We start from the raw sequence: 22,013 nt of genomic DNA on the forward strand, positions 1-22,013 counted from the left end.
CACCACTTGAGCTGGGCCCTGCCCTCCCTTTGTTTGAGGAAGATACTCTATTTAGGGAATTATCTCCTTCATTTGCCTTGCTACTTTGTCTCTCAGACCTATTTTAACTCCACCCTTGCCTGTCAGTACTGACAACTGAAAGTACCTGAGGCTTTCTCTAATTAGTTACTTAGAACACATTTTTTTTTAAAGGGGGAAAAAAAGAAAATGACAGAAAAACTATAGAGAAAATAAAGTCCCTTCTCTGAGCCAGTCGCTAGCCCCCAAGGTTTGCCAATAAAGAGCCAGAGTTGGCACCTGGCTCTATGTGCTTCTTTGCTTTGGGCATGGCCCTTTTCCAATATTCCAGTAATCTGAGCCTGGCTAACTCCAAAGCCTCTGGTTTTGTTTTTGGTTTTTTGTTTGTTTCTGTCAGCCCTGTGTCCTCTGTGCCAAGGGAGACCTCAGGGTTACTTTATTGCTTTCTCTGGGTTTATCTGTACTCAGAGTTTGTATCCAGCAACCCAAATTTGTTAATTAAAATCACAATTGGAGCTTGGTTGAGCTACCTTCCTTTGCTCCTAGCAGAGAAGGCTTCTTTTTTCCCACAGAGAACTATCTCCAAGAGTCTTCTGTGATAGTAGGGGAGAGGCACCAGCCTCTGAAATTTGTGGGCTTTGCTTAAAATTCTGTGTTATGACCTTGGCCCTTCGTTCCTTCTAGACTGATGTACAATGTGTGTCTAGTCACAGATGTCCCCCAGTAAGTTGTTCCAGATACTTCCTGGCTATTTACCAGCTGCTCTAGAGGGCTAACTGAATTCCACACCTCTCTACACTGCCATCTTGCCCTGCCTTCTCCACGTGACTTTTTTTTTCAAACAGCAGTGGTCATTTTATTACCTCATATTTTTTGTGGCTCAGGAATTTAGGATAGGTTTTGGGTGTTTTATGTTGTTGGACTTAGACCATGGTTGGAGCATAAATTGAGAGGAACTGGAGCACCTGCAGGCAGGTGGGCAGCTTGCTCTCTTCATACAGTCTCGGGTTTTTCTATGTGGTCTGCCCACTTAGGCAGGTTTGGGCTTCCTCACACATGGCTGTCTTAAGTTAATTCCACATGAGTTCTTGAAATGCAAAGTGGTACATCATGGTCTTGATAATATTAATAAAGAGCATATCTCTGAATTTAAGTTACCTGTGAAACATCTTGAGGGAGAGATCTAGTGGCTATTTGGGATGTACAGCTCTAGAGCACAGAAGATTTAAGAAGTAGAAAACACAGCTGTTATTTGTGTGCATACAGGTATTACCTGAAGCTATAATTGCATAGACAGGATTACTCAGGGGAATGGGAGAGGGGGAGCAAATTCCTGGGAAAGCCTAAGATAAGGCAGAAGAAGAGCCTCTGTTCTTTAAAGTGGAGGTCAGCATGGAGAATAATCAAAATATGATACTAGGAAAGAAAGCAAGTGGTGGGCGAGCTTCATAAAAATATTTTCTAATGCTAAACACAAGTCCTATATGATGAGGATTAGAAAACTACTGGGATCAAACTTTCTTGTGGGTCCTAGATTTCTTTGGTAGTCCCAGTCCCCAAATTTGATAGAATTAGATTCTCAGTGAATTACTGGAAAATAAAATGCTTACTTAAAAGTGATGTTAATCCTATACCTAAAATTCACAAAATTATATATCCAACAGATTTAGCTCTGCTATAATCATTTTGACTATTGATTTTTTTTGTATGTTTATATGCTACATAGCCCATATTTATTTGTTTTTGAATGTATACAAAAATTTAACCTTTTTACTAGGATTCATCCTTGGTCCTCTACAGTACCCAGTAAAATACTTTGTCTATTTTGGGGGAAAAAAAAAAGAAACACTTTAAAATTCTACATCAGATCACAAAGAAGTACTTTCCAAAACTAAATAAAGCTACGGCTTGGATGAGGAATCTAATTGCCATCACCTTCTGGGTTAAAGCAGTTACTCTTCCACCTTAGGGCATAATGTGTTTGCAGATTTAGGTCCTAGTGGTTCACTGAAAATGCCCTCCACAGTTCTGAGTTCAAGTTTCGTCTGCTTATCTAGGACTGTCTGGCCGAGCCACCAAGCACTGCATGTCACTGCCAAAGTCTTGGAACTGTGAGTTAAGTTTTCCTCATCCAATAGAAATGGGGAGGGGGAGGGGCAGAGATGGGCTCTGGGACCTGAGTTCTGGCTCAAATGATCCGATATCAAGCTGAATACAAATGCCTAAGTGAAGATTACAAATAATACCCTTCTTACTGTTTTTTTTTAAAGCTATTACTTTTTTTTTAACACATATGTTTTATTTATTTTATTTTATTTTATTTTTTAATTTTTTACATAAGCAGGCACTGAGAATCGAACCCGGGTCCTCCGGCATGGCAGGCAAGCATTCTTGCCTGCTGAGCCACCCTGGCCCGCCCTAAAGCTATTACTTTTTAAGTGTTTTATTACATTACTTTTAGATTTATGGCGTTTATTTATTTATTTATATTATATATATATATATATATATATATATATATATATATTTTTTTTTTTTTTTTTTTTTTTTTTTTTTCCGCATGGGCAGGCACCGGGAATCAAACCTGGGTCTCTGGCATAGCAGGCAAGAACTCTGGCTGCTGAGCCACTGTGGTTCACCAGTGGCATTTTTTTAATTTACCAAAATTTTTGTGCTTTCTGTGCATACTAGGCACCCATTAAATTGATGCATAGTTGCCAAGTTGGAGAAACACTCATTTAGGAAGAAGAGCACTGGACTATGAGCTAGTTTCTAGGTCTTGTTGTTTTTTCCCCTTGGTTTTGTGACTCAACTTCTATAAACCCAAATTTCCCCATTTTAGAAAGGAAAAGGTAGTTCCTACCCTGTGTCCTTCATGGGGCTTCTGGGGAAAGTAAGGAGAAAATGGATGTCCAAGAGCTTCGCAACACATAAGACTACAAATGTGCAAGATGATATTTTACTTCTATCTATCCCTTTGTAGGGGACCCCACCAGGTGCCGAACAACCTGCTCCCCCATAGCTTTGATTTATAAATCTGGCCCGTGCGCCCCCACCACCGCCTGGGGGAACAAACCCTGCTTGTCCCTGGTGGAGAGAGTGAGCAGGTCCCTCAGACTTGCCTTAACCCCTTTGTTGCCCAAATTTCTTTCTCTCTTGTCTCTCCTCCGACTCCTCCTCTTCTTCTCTCTCCTTCTCTCTTCTCTCCCCCACCCTCTTCCCCCTCCCCCACCACTCCGCCCCACTCCTCCCCCTTCCTTTCTCCTGGGGCTCCTCCCATAATTATCGGGAGGGAACAGAGCTCCTTCTCAGCCTGGAACTGCATGGCTCTCTCACCCCTGCACACACACACCCCAGCCTGCCTGCTAACCCCACCCATCTCCTGTCCACAGCCCAGCTCCTATCACGAGCTGAAGAAATCCAGGCCTGAGATTCCCATAGACAAACGCGCTTTCTCTCTCCACTTGTCCCTGCTCTAGGTTGGGGAGCTCTACTGCAATCTGAGCCAGAAAAGGGAGAGGACAGCCCCACCCCATAGGCCCCACCCTCCAAGGATGGGTTTATGCTTTGTTGGTGGTGGGAACCATGGAAACCTAGGTGACTGTGAGTCAGATGGTGGTAAACAGTATTCTTTACTAATTGAAGTTGCCCGGGACAATCCCTGGAGGGCAGGACCCAGGACAGCTTGGTCTGGCCTCAGGCAACCTCCTAGATTCCAGAGCGTCCAGTGAGCCATTTTTCTGTGGTTCTTTCTTCAGACTCCCCACTGAACTCTGTGCCCTCCCATGCTGAGCTCTTTTCCATCCTTCACACTTACCTCACAATCTCTTGCCTACTGACCTTCCCACCTACACACTGAGATTCTCTTCCCTCTTCTTTTGATTCAGAAAACGTCTCCTTATACTTTAGATCTCGACTTAAATATGTAGGCCTTCCCTGACCCCTGGAAGTGTCAGAAACCTCACACAGGATGGAATCTTATTTCTTCTCCCAGTAAAGTCTGAATAAGGGAAGCTGTCCACAGGGTCCCAGGCTCCTCCCTCTCTGCCATCCCCACAATGAGGACAACGGCATCTGCATTCCCAGGGGCAGGTAGAAGAAAGGAAGGGACAAGAGGGGCCAAGGGCTGAGCCGGCTGCCAGGGGAAACAGTGGGCTTTAGGTGTGCCCAGGGGCACTCAGCACCGAGTTTTAAGGTAATTATCTCACCAACTCAAATTCCTTTATCATCACCTTGTTCCTAAAATATGCCTGCCTGAGACAACACCTGCGGTCAGGCATCTCTCTGCCCCACCTGACTTTTGACCTGAGTCACTCTTCTGCCATTTTATGAAACGAAAGACCTCAAACCAGAGGGGCCTGAGTGTCAGGAGGGGGGAACCACCCCCTCCCCACCGGGGCAGGCAATAAGGGGGGCTTTAAGCATTGTCCATAGAGATTTTTTTTATTGTAGTAAAATATATATACCATAAAAAAATTGCCATTTTATCCATTTTAAGCATACAATTCAGGGTCATTAAGTACATTCACAATATTGTGCTACCCTCACCATTACCTAATCCTAAAATGTTTCACCTTCCCTGCAAACTGAGTCTATAGAGAATTTTGAAACAGTAGTAAACCACAATTCTAAGCAAGGTCAGTGATAAAATGTTCCTCCCTGAAAAAAAAAATCTTTTCTTGGTCTAAGTTCTAAATGGAAATAACTGCTGTAGTGACTATAGAGTGTTTACAATATGTATGTAAGCTTCAACATGTTCTTTAATAAATTATATTATACATAGAAATTAACTTGGAGAACTCCAGTTATAAGGCGGTTCCATGACACCCACGGTCTCAGCTAACACATTTCTTTCCAGGAGTATATAATGTTTGTAATGTTTGTGATGGTTCCAAGTCATCCGAGCTCCCTTTGGATTCAGTCACCTCTTCCATCCCTGTGGAACTACAGATCCCTGCACGCCTGCATTTAAACAGTGGATTCAAAGGAAATGACACAAACACGGTGACTGTTACAATGAAGGAATAATGAATTCCTCTACTTCCGACTGCTTGGGCTTTTTTTCTCATACAAACCACAGAATATATTTAATTCAAATTGAACATGAAACCAGAATAATATTTGGTCCTTATCAAGTGGCAATTACATTGTCTTAAAAAAAAAAACAGAACAGTACATTTCTTTCTAAATTCTGGCAATCCAACAAGGCTCGAGTCACATCCAGTCTGATGAGGCCGCAGATCCAGCGGTCACCAGCACTACCCATGGGAATCAGGACAGATGCAGACCACACTGAATACAAATGATTCATTCTCCAGCCCGTCTGAAGGAGGGGAAGCTCCCCTCTAGTATACAAGAACAAAAGTCCAAGGAGCAGGAGGTAGGCACCTTGCATAATGAATGTATTTTATTAAATAGATAGCGCATTGTGTTTCTTATTCATTCAAATCACTGCTGGTGCTGCCTGCATTAACAGCGGTGACAAAAGCTTCCTATACACATCTTGACGGTAGTACTTTTTCGTCTCTAGGTATCTTTTAGGGGGGAGGGGGTTGGGGAGCATGATTTCTTTCCTATCTAAAGAAAGCCAACTTCTTTAAGACTCAGGTCATTCAGCTTTAAAAGTTCAGCCTTCACCTCCTCGGGCTGGGCAGAGGGCAAAGTCTTCCATTCATGGTAAGGTCTTCTTTTTCCCTCCACTGAAAGTTTTTCACTGTTTTGTCTGCAAAGATAAACGTTTGTCTGCCCCATTCCAGTCACCAGGGTGGAAGGGGTCAAGGGCCAGGAGACGGCCTTCTTCACAGGGCAGTACTTTCTGTATTGGTGTCTAGAACCAGCAGAATGTGGCCGGGCAGGGCTTGGCTTGCTGAGTCTGATTGCGAAGCGGTTCTGAAGCCTTAGAATTGGCGTCATTAAATATTCCAATCTCAGTCCTTACTGACCATGGCAGGTCAGACATCCGTTACTATTTTGGAAGCTGTTGGTGCTGGGTTGGGGGGAGGATGAGGAGAGGCAGGCATGCTGGGGCAGTTCCTCAGCTTTGATGCCGGTCTCGGTCTTGGTAAGGTTCCAGCCGGTGGCTGCATGGTCTCAGGGTTACTCACCTCCTGGGTCTGAGAAGCTGGCCGAGATTTTGTTTTCCTAGGGGTGGAGTGCGGGGATGAGGGTGGGGGGTTGGAGTCTGGGAAAGGGTGTGAGTTGGCTGCTCATGTCCATGCTCACTGGGCAATGCCATGGCGCGGGGAGGCCCCAAGATCCCTAGTTTGGTGTGCATCAGAGCGTGGCCCGGGCCAGGGGCTGCGGTAGTGGATGATTGGGGGCTTGTATTGGAGACAGGCTGCGGGAGTCCCTCCAGGGTGCAGAGAGCTGGGAGGTGGTGAAGGGGTGGCTGGGAGCCTGGCCTGTGTGCTGAGTGGGAGGATAAGGACTTCTGGTGGATGGCTTTGGTGACAGAGTGGGTGGATGCTGAGATGTTCCTCGAGAGCTCCGGCCCCCGGGATGACCAGGAGCTGTGTTTCCTGGTTTGGGGGGATGCTGGTGCAGCTTTTTTAACAGCTCGCCACAAAGTGTGGGGTCTGGGACCAGCAGTGATGTGAGTTGGGCCCACGGAAAGGAGCTGGGAGTTGCCTCGGCCTGGTTTTGGCCAGTTAGTTATCTGACTTCTCGCTGGTGCAGGCACAGCTGCAGACAAAGAATCCTTGGGTTTTGGAGGACTGGTGTCGCCTGGACTCAACCCCTGCTCCAGCGTGCCAGCAGAGGAAGGGACAGCCCCACCCCCTGTGCTGGGGAGGGGTCTCTAGGCCCACCGCAGCCATGCTGCTGCTGGCTGTGGGAGCGAGTGGTGGCTGGGAAGCAGGGAGTATGTGCTTTCTATTTAGAGTGCCACCTGCCAGTGGGCCTGGAAGCCCGTAAGCTTCACACAGAAGCTCTCCTTCTTATTCAAGCCCCCTTCTATCACTGCCATGCTGGCAGGCCATTTCATCCCCAGGGACCTGAGTCAGAGTCATTGCCAGCGTGAGATGAGTGATTGAAAATCAGAGTGGCAAAAGGTGCAAATGCTTCCTGTACGTTAAATTCCACCTCTTCAGGGAAGAACCAGTCAGCGCGCTGAATGCTCGATTCAATCACCGCCACCACCTGAACAGATTGCCATCTCAGCAAGCATTCTTTCATTTTTGGTCCACGACAAGTTAGGACCTAACATGATTGCAATGTTGCTGGGAATCATTTTATTAATGATAAGGTCAGAACAAGCTTTGCGAGGAACTTGATTAAATTTCTAAAGTTAACAAAATTTTGCCATGGTAATTTCTGTTCTGACATGTCCTCCATAAATCTTGAAATTTTTTCTCTTGATCCTGCACACGTGCAATTTGGGTCCAATTCTTCATACAGATTAAAACCCATCAAAGGTTCAAGCAATTCCTATAACCAGGACTTTAAAGCGCCTGCTACAGCTTGAGGGTCTGAATAGAATTCATCCAGGTGAGAAGTAGAACAGTCTAAAGCAGCTTTCAGTTTCTCTAACTTGGAGGCCCCAGGCCCAATTCTGAAAAGGTCCTCCTCCCTCCTGCCCATCTTCAGGAGCAGCGTGACCCAGGCTTGGATGGGAAGTGCAATTTCACACCCACTCCTCTTCAAGGGTTCTTCCAAAGAAGTCCCCAAAGCCAGCTTTTCTGCCCGTTTTTCTTGATGGGCTTGCTCTCAGGGAGAGCCTTCTCTAAGACTGCTAATGCTTTCCTATGGCAATCTGCTTGGGTTTCTAATAAACGTAACAAAGAATTTGCCCTACTCTTTCGGCCATGAAGTTGTACATATCTGCTGCAAGTTGGTCCTTGCATTGTTCTACTTTATTTCCAGCTTCATCCATCTCTTCCTTTAGGGTATCTATTTTTGATGGAAGACTCTGAAAGTTGGTTCCTGAAGATTTGTGAGCGTGGTTCCACCTGGCTGTGACCGAATCCCAGTCTAATACCAATTCAGTGAGCTGCTTTCTCTGTTTCTGAGTATTGGGAACTTCCATCTCACCTATGCCATACAGAGGGTCCACAGTCTGCTTCTCAACAAAAACCTTGTGCTGGAGAGTTCTAGAGCCAGCTGATTCTCAGCATCTCCACAGGACTCCAGCATCTTCTAGCTGAGTTGATGCTTCTCGCATATTCTGAGCAAGAGCTGTCAAAAGGAGTTTTCTGTCTCTCCTCTCAGCATCTGTGCCATGCCGGCCTGGAAGCACCCCATCCGTCGCTTGTGAGAGTGGTGACACACGGCCCACATCGTGTCCAGGCATCACTCGATCTGCCACAGATCTTCACTGGAGACTTCTGTTTTCTTGGCTCTGCCGCCGTCCGGCTGGCCAGCTGCTTCATGTGGTTGAGCTGCTTCTTCATGGCAGCGGCGGCAACAACCGCAATGGCCTGCAGGCTCAGACCTGGCAGAGCAGGGGACGGTCTGGAGGCTCCGACATTACTTTCTGACCCTTGGGCTTTTTTTTTAATATACTAATTTTTAGAGCAGTCGTAGGTTTGCAGAAAAAAATTTAGACAATGAAACAGTGCAAACTGCAAGTTATATTTCTGTTTGATAAAGGCAAATTTTACCTTGTGCATGAAATATAATCATTTCACTTCAATTATTGCTGAAAATGATTTTGTCTAATAAAAGAGGGAATGTTAAAAAGAATCATTCACACCAGGTGTCAAATGCTTTAGGTATGCCACAGCCTCCCACCCCTCCTGATGTTATTAAGATGTAGAGCTTAGAGCGTAAAAGCAATGTAGGACTTGACCCCAAACAAAAAGGCACCTCAGGGGTGCGAGGGTAGTTCCGTGGTAGAATTCTCGCCTGCCATGCGGGAGACCTGGGTTCAAGTGCCAGTCTGTGCGCTTCCCAAAAATCAAATCAGCAAGCGTACAAAAGAAAGAAAAGACAAACAAAAATTCAACAAGTGGTGCTGCAGCAACGGGATACTCACATGGATAAAGAATGGAATGTGACCCCCGCTATACAGCATACAAAACAAAAGGCACTTCAAAATATCAGTTTTAGGGATGCCTTTTTTTTTAATTGAGGTAAAATTCACTATTAAAGTAATCGTTTCAACTGTTTATTTATTTTAGAGTAGTTGAAGGTTCACAGAAAAATAATGCAGAAAGTACGGAGTTCCCATATTAGCACTCCCCCTCACACACACACATACATACACACAGTTTTCCCTATTACTAATGTTTTGTATTCAAATGCAAAAGCGTGGTGCAGCGCAACGTGATGGTGGCCCAGCAGATAGAATTCTCACCTGCCATGCCAGAGACTCGGGGCTCGGTTCCTGGTGCCTGCCCATGAAAAAAAAAAAAGTGTGGTTCATTTGTTACATAGATGAACCAATGTTATATTATTAACTGAAGTTCATAGTTCGTATTACAGATCACTCTAAACACTCTGCTGTACAATTCTATGGTCTTAGTTTTTATTTTTAATGTAGTAGCAAATATACAACATAAAATTTTCCATTTTACCCACTTTCAACTATTCATTTCAGCCGTCTTGTCACATTCCTAGTGCTGTGCTACCATCATCACCATCCACTCCCCAAATTTCTCTATCACCCCAAACAGCAACTCTGTATCAGCTGAGCATTAACCATTTTAAAGTGAACAATTTCAGTGGCATTTAGTACATTCACAGCGTTGTGCAGCCATTACCTCCATCTAGAATGAAAACAGTCTCCTCACTTCCAAAGGAAGGATCCCGTAAGCGGTCACCCCCCGCCCCCACCTCACCCTATCACCCACGGCTCTGGGGAAACACTAATCTGCTTTCTGTCCCTATAGAACTGCCTTTTCTAGCTGTTTTGAATCCATGGAAATATCCCATATGTAACCTTTTGTGTCTGATTTATTGCACTTGATGTTTTCAAGGTTCATCCTTATTGTTACACACATCAGACACTGTTGCACTGTTTTCTATAGCAGGGATACCATTTTTACATTCCCGCCAGCAATGGAGGAGAGTTCCAAATTCTCCACATTTTTGTCGACTCTTGTTATTGTATGTGTGTGTGTGTGTTTGCGTTCAATAGCCATCTAGCAAGGCCTCTTTTAATCAAACCACCACAAACCTGTGGTAGGCCTACATGTTTCTCTGTCATGTATCTATTTTTGTTAAGGGCAAAGACTGAAATTAAAAACAGGTATTTTGACCCATGTTGGAATGTCCCAGTTCAGATATATCGTAGAGTGGGACAGAAGGAATGATGACAATATTAATTTTCATACCCCCATAGCTGTCCAAGAAAGCCTAACTCCTAAAGGAGAGTCTCTTGGGCACAAAACAAAGAGGGTGATGGTAGGAGATCCTAAAGGCGACGGCGCTTGATATCATCCTGATGATAAACTCGTGACAGAGCTCCATGCCTTGTCTACCTAACTAAAAACTAAAATCTTGATTCTTCAAAAGCACCCGGGCAATGTGATGTGCTTTGAAGCCCACTCCCTGCCCTGGCAGAGTTCTCAGTAGTAACAAAGAGCTTGGTGTGGCCTCAACCATCCTCTCTGGGTCTGTTCTCCTTCGCATAGTTCGCATGATTTCAAAAAGGAGGAAGTGACAACTTTCACATTTACTTTCAACAGTAACGTGACATCTTCAAATAAAAGGAACATATATCAGAGGTGCTACAGCGTTTTAAATTTCCGTAAACTTTTATTCAGACTCGTGGAAGAAACATTTTCATTAACATTTTCTCTCAAATAATAGAAAGTCGCTTTCTAAAAAAAAGTGGGTGCCTGTCTCCTGTTTGCTGTTACTTAGCAATCACTTCTTTGCTTACTATTAATTGCTACCTTGTCCTTTTTAGATAACTTAATGGCTCTGTGATGTGCTTCTACTGTAAATAATGCATTTAACAATCATTCATACACATTTGGCAAACTTGCACTTGCTGGTAACACAATAGTGTTTCTTCTCGTCAATTTTCTCTGAACCCTAACCTTATTTCAGCCATAAATAATTTTCATTCACTGATGCATTTTATTTATATCATAAACACAGTGGTGCTTATAATATACCACTTATTAGCATTTTATGCATATTAATTCATTTGGTTCTCATCACCTATGAGGTAGATACTAGTATTATAAAGATTTTACAACACAGAGAGAGTGAATAATTTGCCTGAGATCACACAGCTAATAAATGGCAGATCCAGAATCCAAATCAAGCTTATCTAGCTCCATTCATGAGTTACATCACCACGGTATCCTGTGTGGTGAGCACAGGGGTATACCTCTGTGAGCATTTCTGGGAGAAGGGGTGGCAGAAGTTCTATACAGCTCATTGGGCAGTACAATTCCATTACAATTTTTCTTTTTAAGATTTAATAGGTATTTGAAATATATTTCTGTTGTTCTGAAATGTGTAGAGAGTGTGAGAGAACAAAAGAACATATGAGGCAAATTATTAACCTATGAATCTAGGTAAAGGGTATACAGAAAGTCATATTCTCGCAATATAAGTATAAATTTGAATCTTTAAATAAAAATTTAAAATCAAAGACAATAGTTTTATTTTTAGTGTTAAAAATATAAGATGGATAATATGCTAAAATTACATTTAAATCTATAAAGAAAAATTTTAGACCACAAAAACACTCAAAGATGCATTGAGTTCTCCAAAATTCTTTTTGGTAATGATAACTAGAACAAAGTCTGAAGAGGACCATCTTATAGAACATTCCAGGAAGCGGCCATGAGACACTTGCTTCCATTCCATTGGCCAGAACTTGTCCCAAGGTCATTTGTATCCCCTCTCATAGGTTAGTTCCAAGAAAGCAGATTCTAAGATGAAAATGTAAACATTTATTGGAAAGTGCCCTTTGTGAAGGAAAAAAGGAAGTAAAACTAGGCAGAGGGAGAAGTAAGGCTACGATGCAATCACAATGAAGGACTTAGCTGATCCACCAGTCAGCACTGGAGCTAGGACGGTTCTGCAAAATTGTCTCAAATTGGAACAAGGAGCCAGACTTTTCTATTTCCACATCAGCCAGCCATTAGATGCAGCTGCCCTGGGGAAGTGGGCAGAACCTTGGGGGAAACAGGTTTTCAGTTTAAGGCAATGGCTGAGAGAGAAAATTCAGCTGTGATTATTCAATTCATCCCCATTTACAGACCAGGAAGGTGAAGTACATCAAGATTAAATAACTAGCCCAAGATCACAGGGCTAATAAATGATTAAATCAGTTATTTATTGCCACACTAATGCCACATATTAGAAAGGAGGCAGAGGAACTAGAACTCTAGTGCACTGTTGGTAGAGATGTAAAATGGTGCAGCCACATGTGGAAAGCAAAACGGCAGCTCTTCAAAAAGTGAAATATAGAATTACTGTTCCACCTGGCAATCCCACTTCTAGGTATGTAGCCAAAGACAGTGAAGCAGGGCTGTACATAGACACCTGTACACCAGTGTTTGCAGCAGCATTGTTCATAATACCAAAAGCTGGAAATGATCCAAGTGTCCATCAACAGATGAATAGATAAACAAAATGTGGTACGCACATGCAGTAGAATCTTATTCAGCCGTAAGAAAAAAACAAAGTTATGAGGTAGGCTGCAAAATGGAAGAACCTTGAAAACATTATACTCATTGCAATAAGGAAGACACAAAAGGACAAAAATTATGTTCTCACTTTTGCGTTTCAGCTTAGAGGAAGTCAAGGTGCAGCTTTCTTTGCTCTCTCGACATATAGACTCACCCCACACCAGCAGCCTCCACCAAACAGCCCAAGGTCAACCCCAATGAGATCAAACTCATGGACCTGAGATGCACACATTTGCCCTGGCACCCAAGACCAGCCCCCTGGGTCTGTCTCCAAAAGAGGTTAGTGATGGCATCAACAAGACAACTGTTGACCAGAAGGGTCTAAGGATTATAGTGAAACTGACCATTCCTAACAGGCCCAGATTCTCTGCCCTGATCATCAAAGCCCTCAGGAGTCACCCAGAGACAGAAAGAAATAGGAAAACATTAAGCACAGTGCAAAGACTACTTCCGATGAGATTGTCAACATTGCTCAAGAAATATAGCACTGACCTTTAGTCAGAGAACTCTCTGGAACCCTTAAAGAAATCCTGGAGACTGCCCAGTCATGGGCTGCAGGGCTGGTGGGCACCAGCATAGGGCAAGGTCCAGCAAGTTAAGAACTACAAAGGAGAATGTTTCAATAAAGGAGCGTTTGATAAAAAAAAAAATGGTATGCTATCACTTATAAGAGATTACTAGAAATAGCAAATTCGCAGAATAAGAAAGCTGCTCCTACTGGGGCAGGTGGGAGGAGGAAGAGAGGAAGTGGAAGCATTTGTAAAAAAAAAATTTTTTAATAAAATTTTAAAAATAAGAACTCACAGTCAAAACTCCCAAACCCATGCACCAACAAGGCACCGGGATAGAGTCGGCAGAACTAATAAACAGCCAATCAGACCAGCCAAAGATTCAGATATCATAATATTAAGTGAATAACTTAAAAAATAATAATAATACCACAAAACAAGCATCCACAAAATCGCCATGGCTAATAATCAACGCTGTTGCTCCTGAGTCTCTGAGTTGGATGGGTCTGCTGATGGGGCCAGGTGGGGCTGATTTTAACTGGCTCACCTGTGCACCTGTGGCCGTGGGTCAGCTGTTCCCCCAGCTGGGTGAAGACAGCTGGGACAACGTGGCTGTGCTCCCCATGGTGTCCCACTCCAAAAGGATATGCTGGGCTCATTCTCATGGTGGTGGGAAGATTCCAGGTGAGAGAGGCCTAAGCTTGGAACTAGTGCACTGTCACTTCCACATCCTCTATCGGCCAAAGCCGATCATAGGGCCAAGTCCATCGTCAGTGTGGGAACATCCTTCCAAGTGGTATAGATACAACGAGGCATGAGAAAGTGGATGCAACCAATCTGCTTACCACAGTGAGGAAGACAGAATGCAAACTCCAGAAACCTCACTCTTAACCATTATTCCACCCGCATCGAGTCTTTTACTAGTATCTATTCCAAGTTCCATCAACTTATGTGTGCAGAACATCAGTGAGCACTACGGAGGGATGAGGTCCTATCTTTAAGGAGCCTGCAGTCTAGTCAAGGAAACCAGACACCCACCATGGAAGGTTTGGTAACAATAAAGGCAAGACAAGTGACCCAAGTGGCAAATGCAATAGGAATCAGAGGTAGGAGAGGGTACCGTGGTCCGAGAGGTGGGCTGGGGGGGTCTGGTGGGGACTAAATGACCATAACCGCAGGTAATTTAGGCAGACTGAAGGGATTAAGGCACAGTTAGGGGGCTTGAAGAATGTGCAGATGTTGAGTTAAGGGGGAACAGACAATTCCACTTCCTCTTCCCTCTCCTAGGTACTGCCAGAGGCAGGGAGGAAAAGAGAGGGGAGATGTGGGGCCCCTGAAGAGCCTATTTTCCTAAATACACCCTCTTAAGGTTTCCTTTTCTCTGTTCCTGGCATGCATAGAGTGACCAGCAAGCCAGGGACACTACATTTTCATTGGTATATGAGTTCATTATAACCCTTTTGAGGAAGGTGGACTTCCAGAAAACTCTCTTGTCTTTACTGAGTAGAAGGGTGGGCAAGGGTGGATGGTTGTGTAAAGGAAAGAGATGGAGCTATGGGAGGGGAAAGATCAGGAAGAGGGTTAAAAGGTGCAAGAGAAGAGAAATTGGGCAAGATTTGAACAGATGCTGTGAGAAGTGTCACATGGGGGAGAGGGAGAGAAGATACCTTCCAGGGAAAGCTGCTGTGCAGCCAGTGGCAGGAGAATCAAAAGGCGGTCAACAGCCTTTGACAAACAGCAAGATTACTTTTCAAGGCCTTGGGAGTTAGACTTCTGTTCTTTGAATGCTGAGATGACCTTTGGGGGCAGGAACAAAGCAGTAACTTGATTTGGTTTTCGGGCCCTACAGCAGACTTGCGCACAACAATCCATGTATCTCCCTATAAGGCAGCGGTTAAAAGTACAGGCTTTGGAGTCAGACAAATCTATGTTCACATACCAACTTTTCTTCTCACTGACTGTAATCTTGAACATGTTATGTAACTTCCCTGAGCCTGTTTCCTCAGCTACTGTAAGAAGATAATAATGTCTCCCTTATAGGGTTTAGATGAGGGTTAGATAAAGGCACATGATAAAACACATCAAGCCCTTAATTATGTCCTGCACATACTAATTGCTTTTTAGAAAGTTAGCTGTTATTATAACCATCCTAAAATTTTGTTATTATCTTCATTTCACATATGAGGAAATGGAGGCAGAAGTCAAGAAATTGCCTATGGCCCCACAGCTATAAACTGGAGGGGGTGGACTGAATCCCAAATCGGCCTGCCCCGAAGCCTGTGCGAAGTGCTTCCCTGTGTACAAAGACACTGACACAGAACAAAGAGATGATGCCGGCCCTCCACGGCTGTAGGCGTGGACCTTGCACAGCGCCTCTGTCTTTTAGAAACAACAATCCGAGGTACACGTGAGCAGATGACCATAACTGAAGGTAATTTAGGCAGACTGAAGGGATTAAGGCACAATTAGGGTGGAGACCAGGATAAAATGGGAGCAAGGTCACAGGAAGAGATGAGTCCTAAATACTTTCAGTGCTTTCCTGCTTGGGGGCTGGTACATGGACCAAATACCTGCTTTAAAGCCTTTTAGACATAGGGATTGAATCCCAGCTCTTCCACATCCTGGTTCAGTCAAGTTACTTTACCTCTGAGACTCAGTCTTGGCATCTCTCAAATGGGGATAATACCAGGAGTACCTGCTGTGTCAGACCATTGTAAGAGGAAAACCGAATGGTCTACACTGGACACTCAGCACAGTGCCTGGCCCATAAGAGGGTCCTTCAGACCCTAGTGGCCCACCCATAGGAACCCAGACCAAGAATGTGGGTCTCTGAAGGAAGGCAAAAGGAGCCGTATCTTCTGAATCTGCTAAAATAATCTGAATTGTGATTCGGTTATTCAAAGAGGGGTTCATGATACAGAGAAGGGTATTCCCCAGAGCATGAGGCAATTACTTAAGCTTGAGCTGGGGGTATACAGGTCAAAGATGGAAAGAACTTCCTGAAAGTCAAGATTGTCAAATCAAATTAGAAATAATGATTTAGAGCTGCTGTGCTGATGTCTACTCCAAGAGGAAAAGATCTGCCCATCTTCTGGGCTGGACAAGGTGTGTCATAATGAGATGGGCTGAAACAGTCAGCCAGCCTGCAAATGAACTTTGAAATACATGTACCACGAGCGAGGGCTGGCTGTGACCCTGGACTGATTGGCAAGGGCCACAGAACCAGTATAAGTTGACCATGCTGCAGGGAGGGAAGGAGGCTGTTCTAGCTTCGAAAACATTTGCAAAAACTGACCCAAGATGCTGAAAATAGATGGTAATTAATGTTTTAAAATTTCAACTTATGTGTGAGACTAAAGCAAAAAATGTTTGCTACAAAATTTATATTTTGACTAGTGCATTTCCTAATATAACTTATGTAGATAGCCTGGTTGAATACCATAAGTACATGGAACCTTGGGTAGGGCATGAGATTCTGTTGGTTTGTCCAAAGTGATGCCCTGATGAATCCCAGAGTGATTTGATCAGCGAGTAGAAAAGTATTTGCAAAGTCCCCTTCGGGGAATAGTGAGAATGGAGGAAAATTCAACCTCCCCAAGTTGAATTCTCAATATTCTCACAAGCAGTGTGGACAACCAAAGCTATAGGCTGAACCCCCAGTCTTGGGGGTTGTTCATATGAAACTTAACCCCATAAAGGATAGGTCAAGCCTACTTAAAATTAGGCCTAAGAGTCACCCCCAAGAGAGCCTCTTTTGTTGCTCAGATGTGGCCTCTCTCTCCAGCCAACACAACAAGCAAACTCACCACCCTCCCCCTGTCTATGTGAGAAATGATTCCCAGGGGTAGTGGACCTTCCTAGCAATGTGGGACAGAAATCCTAGAATGAGCGGAGACTCAGCATCAAGGGATTGAGAAAAACCCTAGAATGAGCTGAGATTCAGCATCGAGGGATTGAGAAAACCTTCTCGACCAAAAGGGGGAAGAGTGAAATGAGACAAAGTGTCAATGGCTGAGAGATTCCAAACAGAGTCGAGAGGTTATCCTGGAGGTTATTCTTACGCATTAAATAGATATCACCTTGTTGTTCAAGATGCAATGGAGAAGCTGGAAGGAAATGCCTGAAAATGTAGAGCTGTGTTCCAGTAGCCATGTTTCTTGATGATGATTGTATAATGATATAGCCTTCACAATGTGACTGTGTGATTATGAAAACCTTGTGTCTGATGCTCCTTTTATCTACCTTGTCAACAGATGAGTAGAACATATGGAATAAAAATAAATAATAGGGGCAACAAATGTTAAAATAAATTTAGTTTGAAATGCTAGTGATCAATGAAAGGGATGGGTAAGGGATATGGTATGTATAATTTTTTTTCTGTTTTCGTTTTATTTTTCTGTTGTCTTTTTATTTCTTTTTCTGAATTGATACAAATGTTCTAAGAAATGATCATGATGATGAATATGCAACTATGTGCTGATATTGTGAAAAAATAAAAAACTGACCCAAGAACCTTTAAAGCCTAATTAAGTTCATTACATGCTGGTAGCACCCAGGGTCCGTATAGACCTAAGGGAGGAAATCAAACAACTGCTTGGAGGAAGGGGGCTTGAAGGGAGTGAGCACATGTTTGCTGATCAGAGCCACTTGGATAAATGTGCAGGCTCTGGGAGAAGCGTTGCTGGAGGTTTGATGTAGAGGTGGGAGACTGTCTGCCAAGAACATTAGGCCAGTGTTCCTGCCTAGGGAAGAATGTCTGACCACAAGATCATGCGTGTTTCCTTCAATTTAGAAAGGCCAGACCCCAAAGACCAAGTCAAATTGAATTGAATTTCCAGGGGAGGCCACTAGGGGTAAACATAGTTTCCAGGTACGATGGGGCAAAGGGAGAAAAATATTAAATTAAAAGCCTCTAGAAATCACTCAGTTTTGATGTGTTCTTGTCATTCTTGAAGGCCTGATCTGCCTTAGAGGAGAGATGGGTAGAGAATATTCCAGCAGGTGGGGGCCAGGTATCACCACTGGGGCCTCCACCACCACCTGCTGGGGATCCTGAGCCAGGAAGGCCCTACTGATCTGGTTAAGATTCCACAACCCTACCCACACATCTATGGCCAATTGATTTTTTAAGAGGGTGCCAAGTCCATTCAATGGTGAAAGAACTGTCTGTTCAACAAATGGTGCTGGGACAACTGGATATGCACATGCAAAAGAATGAAAGGGGATCCCTACCTCACACCATATGCAAAAAAAACCTCAAAATGCATCAAAGACCTAAATAAAAGAAGCAAAACTACAAAACTCCGCTAGGGAAGCAGCTTCAGACCCTTGTGTCAGGCAGTGTCTTAGACTTTACACCAAAAGCACAAGAAACAAAATAAAAACAGATAAACAGGAATTCATCAAAATTAAAAACTTTTGTGCTTCAAAGGACATTATCATGAAAGCAAAAAGGCAAGTTACTTAGTGGGAAAAAATATTGGGAACCCACATATCTGTTAAGGTTTATTACCCAGAATATAAAAAGAACTCCTTAAACTCAACTACAAAAAGACAAACAACTCAATTTAAAAATGGACAAAGACTTGAATAGACATTTCTCCAAAGATATGCAACTGGCCAATAAGCACCAGAAAAGATGCTCAACGTCTTTAGGAAAATACAAATCAAAACCACAATGAGCTGCCACTTCATGTCTACTATGATGGCTGAAATAACAAAGCTATAATTTTTCCACATCATCACCAACACTTTTTAATTTTGATGAAGTCCCATTTATCTGTTTTTATTCTGTTGCTTGTGTGTTTCATATATGAATACCTCAGGTACATTCTCAGAGGTCTTTGGGAAAGCCTTCCTTTCCCCCTTTCTTGTTTAGCATGCTCTTCCACGATCTGTCTTTGCTCATGCTGTTCCCTCTTCCAGGAAAGTCCTTCCCCCTTCCCTGCCAAGCAAACTCCTACTCATCCTTAAAGCCCCAGCACAATGATCACTTCCTCTATGAAGCCATTCCTGGCTCCTCTGAGTAGGTACTAGTCCATCTAAAGTACACTCATGGCTCTCATTTCATTACTTTCTATAGTACTTATTTATCAATGTCCTGTTCATCAGTCTGTCTCCCCAGTAGCCTATAAGCTTCTTGAGAACAGGGAATTTCTCTGATACATCTCTGTATTCCTAGCACTTTGCACAGATGAACCCTGCCAGTCAGTGTGGAAGGAAGGAGGGAGAGAAGACTGAAGAAGGAAAAGGAGGACACACACCAGTCCTGGTCTCAGGAGTTGGCAACCACACCCAGCAGCCTGGCCTTGCATGTCCTGGCGCCTCCCAGCCTAATCCTTCAGTTTCTCTCCTTTCCCCCACCCCGAGGCAAGGAGGGCACAGGCTCCCATTTGCTGCCTTCCACTGCTGGTGCCTGCTCACGTCTCACTGACCCAGAAGGCCCCACCCTTGACCTGAGATCTCCAGGCTGGGCAGACTCAAGGCTTGGTGGTTGCCACCACTCAGGCGGGTCCTTCTGTCCTTCCTGCCCAGTGACAGTGGAGAGAAAGGACCTGGAGCCCCATATGATAGCCCCAGAAAGTTACCCCCTTGCTGCCACTGGACAGTCTTTTCATCCTCAGGCCTCAGATCCTGGACATGCAGATACCCTCTCATTAGTTGCAGGGTCGAGCTGATGAGGGGCACCTACACTAGGGATGAAAGTGGGGCACAGAGCAGTTGTAGGAATGAAACCAGGAATATGGGGAAAGTCTGGGGCACAACCAGCAACAGCACATCTATGTGCCCGTTTCCCATCCAGGGGCCGGGGGCCCCCATAGCCCTACTCTGTAGAGGGCAAGCCCTCCCACCCCACCCCCACCCCAGATCTTTAGCTCATTCTGTTCCCTGAGCTGTGTTCCCTTGTCGGCCCATCTGGGAGTCTTCTCCCCACAGTGCAGACGGGGGCAGGGAAAAACAGAAGCTGGAAGAGCAACAAGAGAGGGCAAGCCCAGAATAGAACGGGAGGACCTGGGTGCCGCCTCTCAGCCCACGCACCTGTGGCCAGCCACACCTCCTGCTTCTAGTCTCCAGCTTTCCCTGGGAAACTCTCCTCCCAGAGAGGCTGAAGCCAGGCCCTGGGGCAGTAGTAGGTGGAAATTGGACTCCAGCCCGGAGGGTAGTGAAAGGGTTAACTCTCCCCGGGTCCACTGGGCCCATCCAGCCAGCTCAGCCCAGAGCGCTTGTTAGGTCCAGGCTTGTCTCCAGCATGCTTTCAAATTCAACTTCCCTCTTAGTCCTCTGTCTCCTTCTGGGAGACACCGGGAGGGGTAGGGCCCTGGGCACGGGCTCTCTCTGGGGTGTCATTTAAGACTGCCAGTAATCACCACCTCCCGGCTTATTAGCTCTCTTTCCCTCACGGCTACTCTCATCATGTCCTAGATCATCATGTCTTCCGCCTGTCTCTCTCTCTCTCTCTCACACACACACACACACACACACATACACACAACACACACACATACACACATACACACGCATACACACAGGAAAGGACAGCAAACACAGGTTTCCCGCCCCTGTGGTTCCTGCCCCACCCCACTTCTCTCCTGACAGCTGATCCCAGGGATCATCCAGGAGTCAGAAAGCAGGGAGTCAGGGGCACCGAAAACTCTTCTGAACCACCAAAGCAACCATATAACAGTGAGGGCGGGAAAAGAAAACACTGTGGGGCAGATAGGAAGGTGGGGAAAGGGAGACAAATTAAGAACTGCAAAAAGTTCTCCCAAACAAGCCTCCACGTCCACAGTGAGGTCAAGAGCACCGGGACCCTTCTGTGCGGGCGTGCTAACCAGCGGGGGGTGGGGGGTGGAGACCCTCCACCCTAGTAATCAAAGGAGGTTACACCTGTGCACGTATTTCCTAAGCTTCCGAGCACTCTGCAAACGTAAGGCATGGTGTTGATCACTTCACAGCAGACATGCAGGAGGTCGACCACCAGATGGAAGGCCAGCCCCCTCCCCCATACAAGGTCTTGGCTTCGTGATTATAATGACCACACATCCATGGGACACTTCTGATTTCAACTATTCAGCACTTCTGTCAGGTGAGCGGCCTGATTTGGGGATGTGAAAGTATGGTGTATTTTAGCTGCCACTAGAGGAGCTGGGGGTGCTGGGGGGGGCGGGGCGAGCTGGCCTCTGGGAAGGCTGGAGCAAGCTCATTCCCCAGTGATGTCTGAGGGCCCCCATCTGGTGTCGCTCTCCTCTCCACCCGCAGGGTCCTAGAAAATGGAACTGTTCGGTCAGGCCGGGAGCAAAGACCAAGTCCAGAATAGCCTACCACCTGACTGAAAGGGCAAGCAAGCGGGAACACCTGAGAGATAAGGGTGACACTTTGGACTCCATGGCCGGAGAACAGCGAAGGCATAGCCGGGATCCCTGGGCCCCCATGGCCCTCCTGCTGGCGTCTCGTCCCTAACATGGTGAAGGGAGGGGGATGCGGCAGAAGAAGGAGGGGTCAGCCGGCCACTCACTGCTCTCGGAAAAGGGGGTGGGCATCTGCCCCAAATCACCAGGCCATGACAATGACGCCCTCCCCTCGCACGTAGCCCTCACGACTCGGGCGCCCCGCGGGGGTCTGGCGGGAGCTGGGGGCAGAAGGTAGCGCGGGGTTCCAGCCCTTCCGCTAGGGCCGGCGGGTGTTAGTTCAAGTGCAAAGGGCAAAGGGGAAGGGGGCGTTGCGAAGTGAGCGCCCCTGACGGGGAGGGAGGTGGCTGCGTCGGTGGTAAGGACTCCTTAGCACCCAGGGCCCCACCGGTCCCACGGCCCTGCGCGCCGGGGTCAGCGCCCGCGGTGAGGGGGCGGTGCCAACCCGCGCCCCGCCCCTCTCCCGCCACCTTCGCGGCCCGGCCCGG

At 45.5% G+C, this 22,013-nt stretch overlaps 1 long non-coding RNA gene and 1 pseudogene across 1 annotated transcript; one reads left to right on the forward strand and one right to left on the reverse strand.

Annotated features, from left to right (window-relative positions):
• Positions 1-5,816: 5,816 nt before the first annotated feature.
• Positions 5,817-8,405, reverse strand: LOC143689745 (rho GTPase-activating protein 17-like; annotated as a pseudogene).
• A 12,263-nt stretch (positions 8,406-20,668) lies between these two features.
• LOC143689747 (uncharacterized) lies at positions 20,669-21,917 on the forward strand. The gene is made up of 3 exons (XR_013178908.1): positions 20,669-20,800; positions 21,073-21,203; positions 21,377-21,917. It is a non-coding gene; the product is annotated as an uncharacterized LOC143689747 (long non-coding RNA).
• Positions 21,918-22,013: the final 96 nt, after the last annotated feature.

The sequence above is a fragment of the Tamandua tetradactyla genome, chromosome 7, assembly GCF_023851605.1.
Source record: "Tamandua tetradactyla isolate mTamTet1 chromosome 7, mTamTet1.pri, whole genome shotgun sequence".
NCBI classification, from domain to species: Eukaryota; Metazoa; Chordata; class Mammalia; order Pilosa; family Myrmecophagidae; genus Tamandua; species Tamandua tetradactyla.